At 40.4% G+C, this 12,985-nt stretch overlaps 1 protein-coding gene across 2 annotated transcripts in view; it reads left to right on the top strand.

Annotated features, from left to right (window-relative positions):
- The first annotated feature begins 1,413 nt into the window (after positions 1–1,413).
- The window catches only part of LOC127067432 (tyrosine-protein phosphatase Lar), a 479,322-nt gene continuing 467,750 nt past the window's right edge, over positions 1,414–12,985 (top strand). For both annotated transcript variants that reach the window (XM_051002292.1, XM_051002293.1), the window contains exon 1: positions 1,414–2,500. The gene's annotated coding sequence lies outside the window, so the exon portion shown is untranslated. The remainder of the gene's footprint in view (positions 2,501–12,985) is intronic.

Here is a 12,985-nt window from a genome sequence, read left to right as displayed (position 1 = left end):
ACTTGTGTTTATGACAAAGATCGAGAGAGAAATAGTGAAACGGAGGAACGGAGAAAGAAAGAAAGAAAGAAAGATAGATAGAAAGAAATGAAGAAATAAATAAAGAAAGAAAGAAAGAAAGAAAGAATTCAGTTCACTAAGAAGAGCTCCTCTCTTCGAGATCGTTCCCTCCCTCTTCTCTATCGTTCCATTGCTTGGTGGGCCGTGGAAAATGAAACACGTGTTTCTGTCTTCGTATCGATCGAAATTCCAAGCTCGAACGTAAGCAGACTTGCCGCAAAGATCTTCCGGAGAATTCTCTTAATATCGAACATAGTTCAGCTTTCAATGAAAGACCGACCTCGAGAAACGAGCTTTTTCATATTAAACGAAATTGACTATACTTCATCATCGATATGAACTACATACGTTTATGCAAAAATTACATGAAAGTGTTCTTTCCAAGCAAGAAAAAAAAAGGTGGGATCGATCTTTTTTTTTTTCTTCGTTTCTCCATCCTTCTCTTCCCTTTTTTCCTTTTACAGAATCGTAAAAGTTTACCGAACAAATCCTTTCCCCGTTGGTTCTAAGGAGAATATAATACGCGTATCGGATAAAAAAGATTTATGAACTTTGAAACGATTCACGGGCATCGGCGCGAATATTGTGCAGATAAAAGCAATTAGCATAATTGCCCTATGAAGTACGAAACCGATGTAACAATTATTCCGTTGAGAAATTATAGCTTCTCTAAAGGGAATAACATTATTGGCCGACGTTGTTACACGATCGTAACAATAATACCTTCTATTTCAACGCGCGTATTTTGACGTTATCCCGACATACATATGTAGACTCTTATGTATGAATATATTCACGGACACGCACACATACATACATATATACGCGATAAAACAATTATCGATTCGATATTTACCACAGCTATGCTATACGTTCGAGATAAAATCACGTCAATTAATTCCGATATCTCGCGTCGAGCTTTAAAAGCATTCCATATTTCCTTCTTTCTCTTTGTCGAGCGTTCTTATGTACCCGGCAAGGTACGACCTTGGTTTCTGAAATTGACTTAATAGAACGACCCGAAATCATCGAGTGTAAAGGAGAACGGTGTGCTCGAGACAGAGGCACTTTCCACCCTCGTGGGTCCGGCATCATCCACCGAGCGATTTTCTCGACCACCCTGTATAATCGCACGACGACGACGACGACGACGACGACGACGCGTACTTTCGTACGATACGCACACACAGGGTAAGAGAGAAAGAGAGGGAGGGAGAGAGGGATAGAGAGAGAGAGAGAGAGAGAGAGAGAGAGAGAGAGAGGGACTGAGGGTGAGAAAGAGGGAGAGAGTCGCGAGAAAATCCGGAGCATGCGCTCGACGTACACGAGTAGCCGAGGGTTGCTTTTGGATTCAGTTTAACCCCAGCGCCAGCAGGGGTAAAGCGCGTTGAAAATCTTCAATATCACGGCAACGTGTTCGATCAGTGTTCTTTTATTCAATGTCATATTATTTTAAAGACGATATAAATAATCTCCTTGACAACGATGTCGTAAATATATAAAAGGAACGAGTCTAAAGAAGGGAGGAGAAAGAGGAGTGGTGAAAAGAAATTTCCAAAAAAAGTGCCGATGAGATCCGAGATCTTATCTCGGGGAAGCACGTGGGATACTTCCACGAGTTTGTTGTACGTAGTTTTGGATTCGCAAGGAAGAAGAAAAAGAAGTTGGTGAGGAGTACGTAAAACTTTGAAGAAGGAAGGTGAAACGAAATAATACAGGTTTTACGGAACGGAGGAAAAAATAGTTGTACTCGTTGTGTGTGTGTATATATATATATGTGTGTGTGTGTGTATGTATGTATATATATATACATACATTTACATATATATCTATATATATATATAGATCTCTCTCTCTCTCTTTCTCTCTCGTTTCGGCTGACATTTTCTCGTGGAGTTTCGCGATTCTCCATGTGTGAGCTTTTTTCGAACGCCTTTGGGCTCAGCGTACCGTACCATCATCCCTTCTGTCGTCTACCCGTCGAGGCACAAAGCGTGGCACGTTGAGGGAGAAAAAAAAGAAACGGGAAAAACGAAAAAAGAAGAAATAAAGGAAGAAGAGGAGAAAACAGAGAGAGAGAGAGAAGGTACCATTTTCCTACCTTTTCCTCTATCTCTCTCTCTCTCCTTCGGTCTTTGTCCCGTGGTGTCTGTGCCAATCGCAGTGGTGGTTGTGTCGTCGTTGGTGCTCTAGTAGTAGTGGGTGCTTGTGCTCTCGTGCCACGAAAACGCACGCTCTCTCTATCCGTCTGTCTGTCTGTCTGTCCGTCTGTCCGTCTGTCCGTCTCTCTGTCTCCCTCTTCCGTGGTGAACGACTAGGTGAGCGGCGCGGAAAAAATGCGGTGAACCACCGCACTAAAACCACTTCTCCCCCTCCTTCACTTCGAACCGCTTACTCTCTTGCGCTACGAAGGATTTCTCGAGCCAGCACGTCCATTCAGGTGAGTAAAGTTACCAAACATTTTTTCACCCGATAATCAAACTTCTCCCTCCCTTGTCCATTTCTAAATACATTAGGTACGTTCTAACCTTTCAACTCTACGAATATTTCTTTTACTCTCTCTCTCTCTCTCTCTCTCTCTCTCTTTCTTTCTTTTTTTTCTTTTTCCATTTTTTTCTCTCTTTTTTTTTTCGAGCCGACACATATCGCGGTCGCACGAAAACCGCAACCACTCCCGATTTCCGACTTTCGTTGGATTTATCCGCGGTTTTTTCTTTCTCTCTCTCTCTCTCTCTCTCACTCTCTCTTTCTCTGTCTATTCTTTTTTCGTACCTATGTATCCAATTTTCTCTTTCCTCTTCTCATCGTTAGTAAAAATACCGCAGAACGTCGGAGACCATTGGCGATTCATTATTCAAGGAAATTAGCGCAGCGTAGTACGGCGGAGAAAACGAGAACACGTTCGTCTAACTCTCATAAATTTGTCGCCCCTTTTTTTCTCCCGTTCGACGTTTCACTCGAACTCCTTCTTTCTATGGATTCTCTCTCGTTTAATATTACTCTTGGGGGCAATGTACTCTCGAAGGTTAACGATCAATTCGGCCGAAGAATGGAACAGAAAGAAAAATGGTGAAAGCGATTTGTTTCTTTGTTATCTTACAACTTTAATAGTAATTACGTATCGTTTCGTTTGATTAATTTAACGGAGAATGGTATTATGTATCGTTGAGAAAGAAAAACTACAACGAAAGAGGAAAGAAATAAAGAGAAGAAAAGGGAAGAAAAAATACGAGCCAATTATTTTACTTTAATAACGATTATAAAATTATCCTGATCACTCGAATACCAGAAAGACATAATTTCGTGTAAATTGAGTTACAAGATTAAGTCGAATAAAGACCAGGAAGAAGAAAGGACAATGGGGGTTGAAAACTATCGCGGCTCATTTTCTCTTGGCGAGACAATCTCAAGTTCGGGAAGTGGTCGTCATTGTCTCCGATTTTAAAGGAGACTCGCATCGAGCTGCATAACTTGAACTGCGCAAAAACCTTTCAAAAGATCTCGCTCCATTCTCCTTATTTCATTCTCCTTGCGCGATAATTTCATCATCGGTGCTAAAGAGAGAGAGAGAGAGAGAAAGCTCTCTCTCTCTCTCTCTCTCTCTATTACATAATTCTGTTATAACGAAAGTACAAACCTTTGTAATATATTTACAACGTGACGTAGAGCGTCGTAAACCTTTTCAACGCGACATTCGATTCGATGGAAAAATTATATTGCTTCGAAAAAAAAAGAAAAAAAAGAGAGAAAGAGAGAGAGAGAGCAAAAATAAATAGAAAAAAGAAATCTTGCAGCACGTCGTAATATCGACCGATCCGTATATTTTTATAAATGCCTTGAGAGTTCAAAGAAGTAGTAATAAGAGTCAGAGAGATAATTAAAAAGTAGCTGGCAATAAAAAGATCAAGGAATCGTCGTGTTTCATTAAGGACGCTTCGTCAAACGAATGCTCCACCTCCGTTTGTTTAATCCTCCCTCTCCCTTCGATTATGTGCCCCTTCTTCTCTCTCTCTCTCTCTCTCTCTCTCTCTCTCCCCCTATTTCCTTATCTCCAAAAGGAAAAAAGATATCTTTTACGAGGCAAACAAAGATCTCGTAACATCGAGAAAACCCTCCTAGCAGAGTACAGTCAACTCTCGGTGATCTCGATGGCAGGCATTTCAAATCGTTTGTGTGGCTTAATGAAAGCTCGTTTTGGCGAGACCAACACGCACCGAGTTCCCTCTACTACCAAGTTAATCGCTGATAACGGGCGCGAACTAACTTTTTAAGCCGGAGATATCGAACCCTCCTGCACCCACTCATTCCACGATCCCCCACCTACGACCATCACGTTTCCACCCCTCTTTCCATTCTTTCCCGTCTGTCATCGACCTTCCGGCACACTACCCCGTTTCCGTCGAGAATCGGTTTCGTATCTACATCCGACCTCGTAAGCTCGATATGCCGAGATTGCACGGCATTGCACCCCTACCCTCCGCTTCATCCCTTACACATCCTCCTCCTCCTCCTCCTCCACCTCCTCTACTTCCTCTACTTCTCTTCTACTACCCGCAGTCTACGGCATTCTACCGATACGAATGAAAATGCGGTCCAAACCCTCTTCTCTGTTTCTCTCTATCCGTCTATCTCTCTCTTTCTCTTTATCTTTATCTCTCTCTCTCTCTCTCTCTCTCTCTCTGTCTGTTTCTCTCTTTCTCTGTGTGTATATACTCCTTGTGTTTCAGCATTTCCAACAGATAATGATTCTCTCGCTCTACTACCGTCGGCATTCTTCTCTTAACTTTTGTATCCGCGTTCTCGTCGATCACCAAACGATCGACTTTGCTCTCTCTCTCTCTCTCTCTCTCTCTCTCTCCCTCTCTCTTTCTCTCTCATATATTGTATTGTATATATAGTCGAAAAGTATTGATGTCAAGGACCGATCTAGAGAACAAACTAACGCCAAACTAGTTCGATGAAAAACACTGTGCGTCCTGATTCATCAAACAACGAACGTTATTTTAGATCTTTTTTTAAGATAAAAAATAATTACAGAATAGTAAATTTTTAGGAGACGTGTTTAATACGATAGCAGAACGATTCAAAGTATTTGTTTCTTTTTTCTTTTCGTAAGACGATTTCATAGATTACAATCATTGTTCAGAGATCGTTGTTAAGAATCCGACCAGAGATGCAAATTTTACTGTTGAAACGTACGTACATACGCACACACATATATAAACTTACTATGTAAATCTTGATAGAGCAAAGAAGATATACGGTATACAGAAAGCATTTCTCAACAATAACATGGAGAATTTTACTTACCGATTTCTCTTTAATATTTTCTACGGTATCGGCTTTTCGACTATGTCATATTTTATCTTTCCGTTTCGTCGCGTCTCTTTCCTTTCTTAGAAAAAAGAAAGCAAACGTTCGACGCGAATACGATGATGCTCGTTCATCCAACTCGATTTGTTATTCGATAATTAAAAAAAAAAAAAAAAAAAAAAGAAGAAAAATAGAATAAAAAAACAAAGTATTTTCGTTCTCATTGTGCAATTAATTATCGACAGGAGTATTTCTGGCGAACGCCAGACGATAGATTTACTCGTGCTACTTAAACACAATCCCGTTGCATCGAATGCGTCTTACGACGCATTCGAGATGCGCGACACTACCTAGCAAAGGAAGCTTTAATTAACATCATTATGGTAATTAATCAGACTTACGCATCAATCGGCTTCGCTATAGCTAAAGATCTTTAACGATCCTGTTGCGCCACACAGGTAAAGGAATTCTTGATGAATTATGTGAATTATTCACTCATTCGCTCTTACAAGAATGGTTATTAGTACAAAGAAGAAATGATAATAACGAATAAGAGAAATAAGATGAGAAAAGAAGAAAATTCAAGGATAGGTTTCTTCCACGGCTCTCTTTCTCTCTGTCTCTCTTATTTTCTACACTTTTTCTGTGTGAAAGAATTCTTCGCCTTGTTTCCTACAGTAACGTACTTTCTAGATGTAACACACGTAACACATACAAACGCGCGCGCATACACGCATACACACGTACTTGGGGTGGACTAGACGTTTCTCGATCTTCGGTCACCATGGTATAAAAGAAAGTAATCCCATCTGGACTTGCCAGCCGTAGTGAAACACTTTGACCAACCATCCTCGCTGTACCCTTCGTTGCTATATTACTATGGAAACGAGATAATGTTGCAAATACACTCAGCCTTGACCAACGTAATACAAAGGTACGAAGAAGATATATATTGTATATGTATATATATATATATATGTGTGTGTATATATATATATATGTATGTATGTATGTATGTATCTATATATGTATAAACCAAGTAGCACAGAGCGACGACGGTCTCCTTTGTGCCGCCATCATCCAAAAGTATAATAATGGAGGGAGAATGCAATACGACGCAAGTCGGACTTTCGGGTATTACGATTATAATCGTAAAGCCTCGTACGCCAAAGACTAGCGATTGCATCAGACTTGAGAGAAAAAAGGAAAAAAGAAGAAAAGAAAAAAAGAAAAAAGAAAATTAAAATTTCCAAAGTAGATGTTTAACTTGATTGTTGAGTCTATATGGAGCGTTAAAATGAACTTCTAAAACTTGAAGGATTTAATTAAATTCTTTTGTCAATAGAACGACTAAAGTTCTATCCTTGAACAGAATTATTTTTCTGTTTATATATATATACACACACACATACACACACACACACATATATATATACAATACTTAACATCAATAAAATATTGCTAAGATTAATTTAAGCTATTATTATATACATATATATACACGCATACACACTATATCCCCGATTCTTTTTTTCATCATCGTGTATAATAGAATTGTGCAAAACGTTAATACGTAAAATGTCATCGACGTCTGGTGACATTTATTTGCGGGTATAATTACCGCGTTCGATGGCGGCCGTTGATCACTTTCAAGCGCATCCCACGGAGGAAATAAAGGCCCTCTCGGCAATTATAGACTAGCTTTTCTCTTCGTTCCTCTTCTCTCCTCCCCTCCTATCGTTATATTCGATATTGTATATACATATATACAACAGCAACAATGAAATCACCCTGCTTCGTCTCTTGGCACCTACATGCATACATCCCTCGTATACACTATACGAGCGATTTAGTAACGGATCACGTGGGTCGACTTCTTCCTTCAAAATGATCGTCCAGCTTCCATGGACTTAATCCGATTTCGTTTGTACGTAACGAGTTTCGTTTGATTTTAATGAGGATCCCAATATTCCAAAGCTTTTATATAACTAGTAATACGGCTCATTGCCTCCTCGTAGTTGATTCGTCTTTCTCTCTCTCTCTCTCTTTCTCTCTGACCAAAATGTACAAAGATAAAGTTTAATATAGAGAAATAACGAAAGAATAATTCATGAAAACGTTTGTATTCTTGTCTCTAGTTTTTCTTGTTTTTTTTTCCTTTTTCTTTTTTTTTTATTTGCTTAGAACGTATTACATTAAACGTTGAAAAAGGAAATTTGGACGAATACGTGCACGTGACGTTGGCGGTTAACTCACGTCAAGTACACTACTTTAAACGTACCAACCAGTTTCAATTATAATTCTTTGAAAGCTTCGAATGTAAATGAATGCGATCCCGCAAGAAAGTTTGTTTAATTGCAATTAAGGGAATGAAATATGTAGAAGCGTTCGTACTTACGTCGTCCTATCAAAGTTTATGAAACATTCATAGCAAAGGAATACTCTACGCCACGCTCTTAGAAAGCAGTATTAGTGTTTCATTAAACTCGGCTCGTACTACTGTAGTCAAAAATAAGAACCTTCCGAAGGACGTTCGCGTACTTGGAACGATTGGTGTGAGATGATGGTACAAGTGATGAGATGATGTTGGTACCGGTGGTACACTTAGATACTTCCTAACGACAATCCGCAGCAAAGTGACGGCGCGAATACAAACTAAATCGTGCGCTGTCTCGTAACAAACATCTAAACGGCACAGAATCTCCTTTTCCTTTGGATCACGAGTCTGCTTCGAAATGTTGTCTACGTGTAAATGAGAAAGAGAAAGAGAGATGAAGAGAGGAGAAAGAGAAAGAGAAGGAGGAGGAGGAGGAGGAGGAGGAGGAAGAGGGATAGCGGGAAATGGAGAGAACGCTTCGTAACGAAATTCTACTGTAGCAGCATAAGCTCCTTACAGAGATTCTCCTTTGAAACAAGAGGGATGAAGTTACATCGATCGCGAAACGCCGACGGCAGAGAAACGACATTAAGCTCATCGACGGGGACGCACGGCCGGGGCCAAGTTTTCACAAATCCCTGCGATTCCTGACCCAATTTTAATGCGCTTGAGGAAAAACAGAGAGAGAGAGAGAGAGAGAGAGAGAGAGAGAGAGAAAAGAAAGAAAGAAAGAAAGAAAATTCGAACGAAGGAAATAGCAGCAAGCAAGTAAATCGATCTAAATGAATTAGATGGTATTCAAAAGTGATTTCTCTTGTTCCGCGAAACGTTTACTTCAAGTTCACAGTCTCTTTCTCTCTATTCGTCGAGAATTCGAGAGTTCGATAAATGACTTCTAAGTTAATATATATATATATATATATATATATATATATATATATATATATATATATACATACATACATACATATATACATATATATACATACGAAAACTTCGTTGTCCCCGGGCAAGTTCGATCGGTCTTTACCGAAATTCACTTAAACTGTAGGTGCGAAGTTACATCGACGTTGGGACAGGAGCACCGTCGGGACGACGACATTAATCTCATTGACAGGACGTAGAGGGTGATTATGGCCGGCGGAACGGGCTCGTTCGTCGTCCCTGCAGAGTCTTGTTGCCGGTGGCAACGTTTTACGTCGCCGGAGGGAGAAACGAAAAGCGAAGCGATGCGGACGGAGGATAAAAGATATCCGAAACGAAATCACGTGGCTCGCTTTACCCAAACTAAATGAATATTACGACACGCTGCCTTCGTGGTATTACATTCTTGAATAATTCTTCTCCTATATTCTTATCGAATTAAAATCTATTTCATCCCGAAGATGGATTTACTTAATTAACGAGACACCACACCGGCCGTCGTTATTTACGATTTCAAATTAAAAAAAAAAAAAAAATAAATAAAAAATAAAAAAGAAAGAAGAAAAGAATACTATCGGGTTGACGTTCGAAACGAACGAACGAACGAACGAACGAACGAACGAACGAACGAAAGAAAGAAATAAAGAAAGGAAAAAAAAAGAAGAAAAAAGAAAAAAAAATGGAAACGTCGATTGTATGCGGGTAAAAATGTTTGACTGAAAAATAGGTGAAAAGGTATACTTGTCACGTAGAGAGAGAGAGGTAAATCCGTGACGTGTTCCGAGTACGGCAAACAGTTTCGGGAATGCGTAGCATGTGTTTCGAGCGCGCTGATATGATTTAGGAATCGCTTCCTGCGGAGTCCGACTATACACTGGCCTTTACTACTGGCAACTAGCTAGACCCAAGGGGAACGGTTTGCCCAGTGGGATTTGCACTCGCTCGCTCGCGAGTGCATCGTGTTGGACGGGGCGTGGGCGAATGTTTCGGACGTGGAACGTTCGGTCTCGATGACATCGCATTGGGTACTCTCACCATCCATCTTTCTCTCGCTAGCTAGCTAGCTAGCTAGCTGGATAGCTGGCTAGCCAGTCAGCTAGCCAGGCAACCAGTCAGCTAGCTAGCTAGCTAGCTTGCTTGCTTGCTTGCTCGCTCACACGCCTCTACGGGGTGGCAATGGTCAAGATTTAGTGAGCCTACATGACCTTCCGGCCGCGAAATTAGGCCGATGCATCATATCCTGGCTTGAATACCGCGAGAGGTTCGCGTCCATCCTCCCATTCAGCTTCCCACCAATCGGCAATGGGCCGCGCTAACGTCCCGGACTCGACGCGAGGAGTTTCAAAGGGATTGGGGTGGAGACGCGATATCCCTCGACGGAATAGAGACAGAAATACGTATCGATCACTCTATCCTCCTTGATATATCGTTGGCTATCCGTGCCACCGTGACCCCTTCATCGTTCTCGATGCTGACTTACGATCGCCTCGCGCCTTTCGATGTACCACCTCTCCTCCTTTCTTCTCCCTCCCTTAACCACGACTTCTTTTCTTCTTCTTCTTCTTCTTCGAGTTTCTCGCGTACTACCAGATCGATCGTCGATTTCCTTCTTCTCCTACTATCTTCTCTGTTTTTTTTTTCATCCTCCTTCGCTACGTTAAAGTCCATCCGATCGATCTTTATTTTTATTCTCTCCTAATGCAATTTTGTTCACTCAAGCGGTCACGGGAATCTAAATCTTTGTCCTAGGAAAAATTTTTCCGCCATTTATTTTCGGGATAAAACAGATGCAGGTAGTTTTGTTCAGTGGCTCGAGCGTCATATTGAATTATCTAGCGGAAGTCAGTGAGCGTTGAATCTAATCCTCTCTCTCTCTCTCTCTCTCTCTCTCTCTCTTTGGCATAGCCAGAAAACAATAACGGTCTAGCGTTCGGCCAACAGCGAAATGCAACGATATTAGAGCGAATATTATTTATAGCAGAGAAAGGAACGTTTCTTTTTAAATAACGTTCTACCGACTCGATGCTAGAACGAGCTCTTTCCTCTTCGCTTGATAATTTAACCAGTAGGTACGCGTTCGTTAAACGTTCCGGCAAATGCGCATTTTCACGTTGGTGCTTTGCCTGCGTAATACAACTCCTAATACTACGATAGCATAGAACGGAAAATACTTTATTAACATTTTTGGTTAGTACCGCCCGAAGCTTCATCAACGTGTACCTTATTCGCTCTACCAGCTGACCATTACACGTCCTCCCTCCCTCCCTCCCTTTCATATATTTTTAAATTCCTAACCATAGACTTTTACTTAAGCAACAACTCGGTCGAGTCAATTTTTAATTTAACCTTCGCAATTACGAGTATGTATATTATAAGTGAAATTCGTTTTCATCGGGGCACCCTCAAATTCATCGAGACAAATAATTGAATTTCGGATAGGAAGAAAGAGGGGAAATCAATTCAATGAATTAAATAATATTCCTACGATACGAGTGAAGGACCGTTTAAAAGCCAGAATAGTTTTACTATTTTAGGAACAATTTGTGGTCGTCGGTATTGGATTTCGCTTTAAGCGAGAGTAAATGATCGTGACCCGATCTATTCCTTCTTTTATCTATCAATCTTTTTATCTACATATCTATCTATCTATCCATCTATCCGTCTCCTTCTTCTTTTCAACGATGAGGTTACTCGATATAACTGTTAATGATTCATACGAAATACGAATTCGAACAAATAGATTCCTACGTCGTCGGACCTATTAATTATTCATTTAATATCGAAGGTGACTGAACTTTTTCGATGGAAGAAACGAGAAAGAGAAAATAGTTTGGAAAATGTCGAGGAATTTTTCATACTTCAATGGTTTCAACGCATTGAAACCAGCGAGTACAACGCACGTTGCTCGTATCGTACGAAAGAGGAGAGAACAGAAATACGAGCCAACATTGTGGTATCGGCATTGACATTATTCTCTCTCTCTCTCTTTCTTTCTTTCTTTTTCTCTTTTTCCTTTCTGTGTACCACTGCACTCTCTGCACCAGAGAACTTTTGTAATGGAGGGATATAATCACTGCGTGTATCTCGTATCACTGGCATTTACCATTTGAAAATTTTTATTTTTTATATCGTTGTACGCTTTACACAATTCTTGTTCAGCGCCAGGATGTAATCGCATAACGTTTATATCGTATACGTATTTCTAGGTAATTATCAACGATGCTACGCGAATCGCGGCAAATAGATTTTCTTGTTCAAACGATTCGCGACGAAAGGTTAATGTCGTTCGAAATATCCCACCGACGATACTCCATACGACTGTCCTATTCCTAGAAAGAATTCCAAGCAATAATTCAAAATGTTTTCTCTATCGTGAATAAACGACGATAATAAGTCGCGAACCAATTTCAACATCAAATTTTTAGCTTCTATTCTTCCGTCATGAGATCGCTCTTGTAATTACGTCCACGAGTATAGCAGACTCCGTATATCCATACCTGTATAAAGCTACGCGCGTGTATGTGTATTTGTGTGTGTGTGTGTCTCTTTCTCTCTACGAGAATGTCTGATATCTAGCCGAACGACGTCGCGACGCTTTCAATTCCTTTTTTGGCAGGTGCTCCAGCACCGTGAAATCTCCTTTTTCCTTGTCGCCCCTTCTCCTCTATTCCACCCCCTCCCCTCGCCATTCAACTCTTCGTCCACATCTCTTTTTCCCTCTACTCGCGTTCTCTCTTTATTCTCTTTCGCCTTTCTTTCGTACCGTTTGATGCTAGTTCGAGCCTTTCCCCAAGTTACTCCGAGGAGTACCTCGACCTTTTCCCTTTTTCCTCGACCCGAGAGTCCCTCCCTCCTCCGTTAGAGTCGGGTAAATTTTTCAAGACGCTTCCACCTCGTCGAACGTGTCGGCCGTTCGGATTGCTTCGCGGGATGTATCTACGGAGTAAGACTTAGGATCTCTTCGAGAACTCGATTTCTCCTCCTTCCTTCCATTATTCTCATTTGTTCGCGACAAATCCATCGTTTTTTTCATCTTTGACATTACTCGGCGTACTCGTTTACGTCTTCTTCCTTTCTTTCTTTTTTTCTTTTTCTTTTTTTGTTCCCGTCTTTCCTTCTCACCTAATCAATTCAACTTTCGTCATAAAAAATTATGCAAAATCTATTGTCAGAATAGATTGATTTATTAATCCGTGTCATTCGAATTCGTCTATTAAATTTGGACAATTTAATAAACTAATAATACGAATCTCTATTCTATTTCTAAAAGTACCCTTTTTAATATCTTTCGAAAATTTTTTTTAAGCTACT

The sequence above is a fragment of the Vespula vulgaris genome, chromosome 11 (assembly GCF_905475345.1).
Source record: "Vespula vulgaris chromosome 11, iyVesVulg1.1, whole genome shotgun sequence".
Lineage (NCBI taxonomy): Eukaryota > Metazoa > Arthropoda > Insecta > Hymenoptera > Vespidae > Vespula > Vespula vulgaris.
This window is presented reverse-complemented; position numbering and strand designations above follow the sequence as displayed.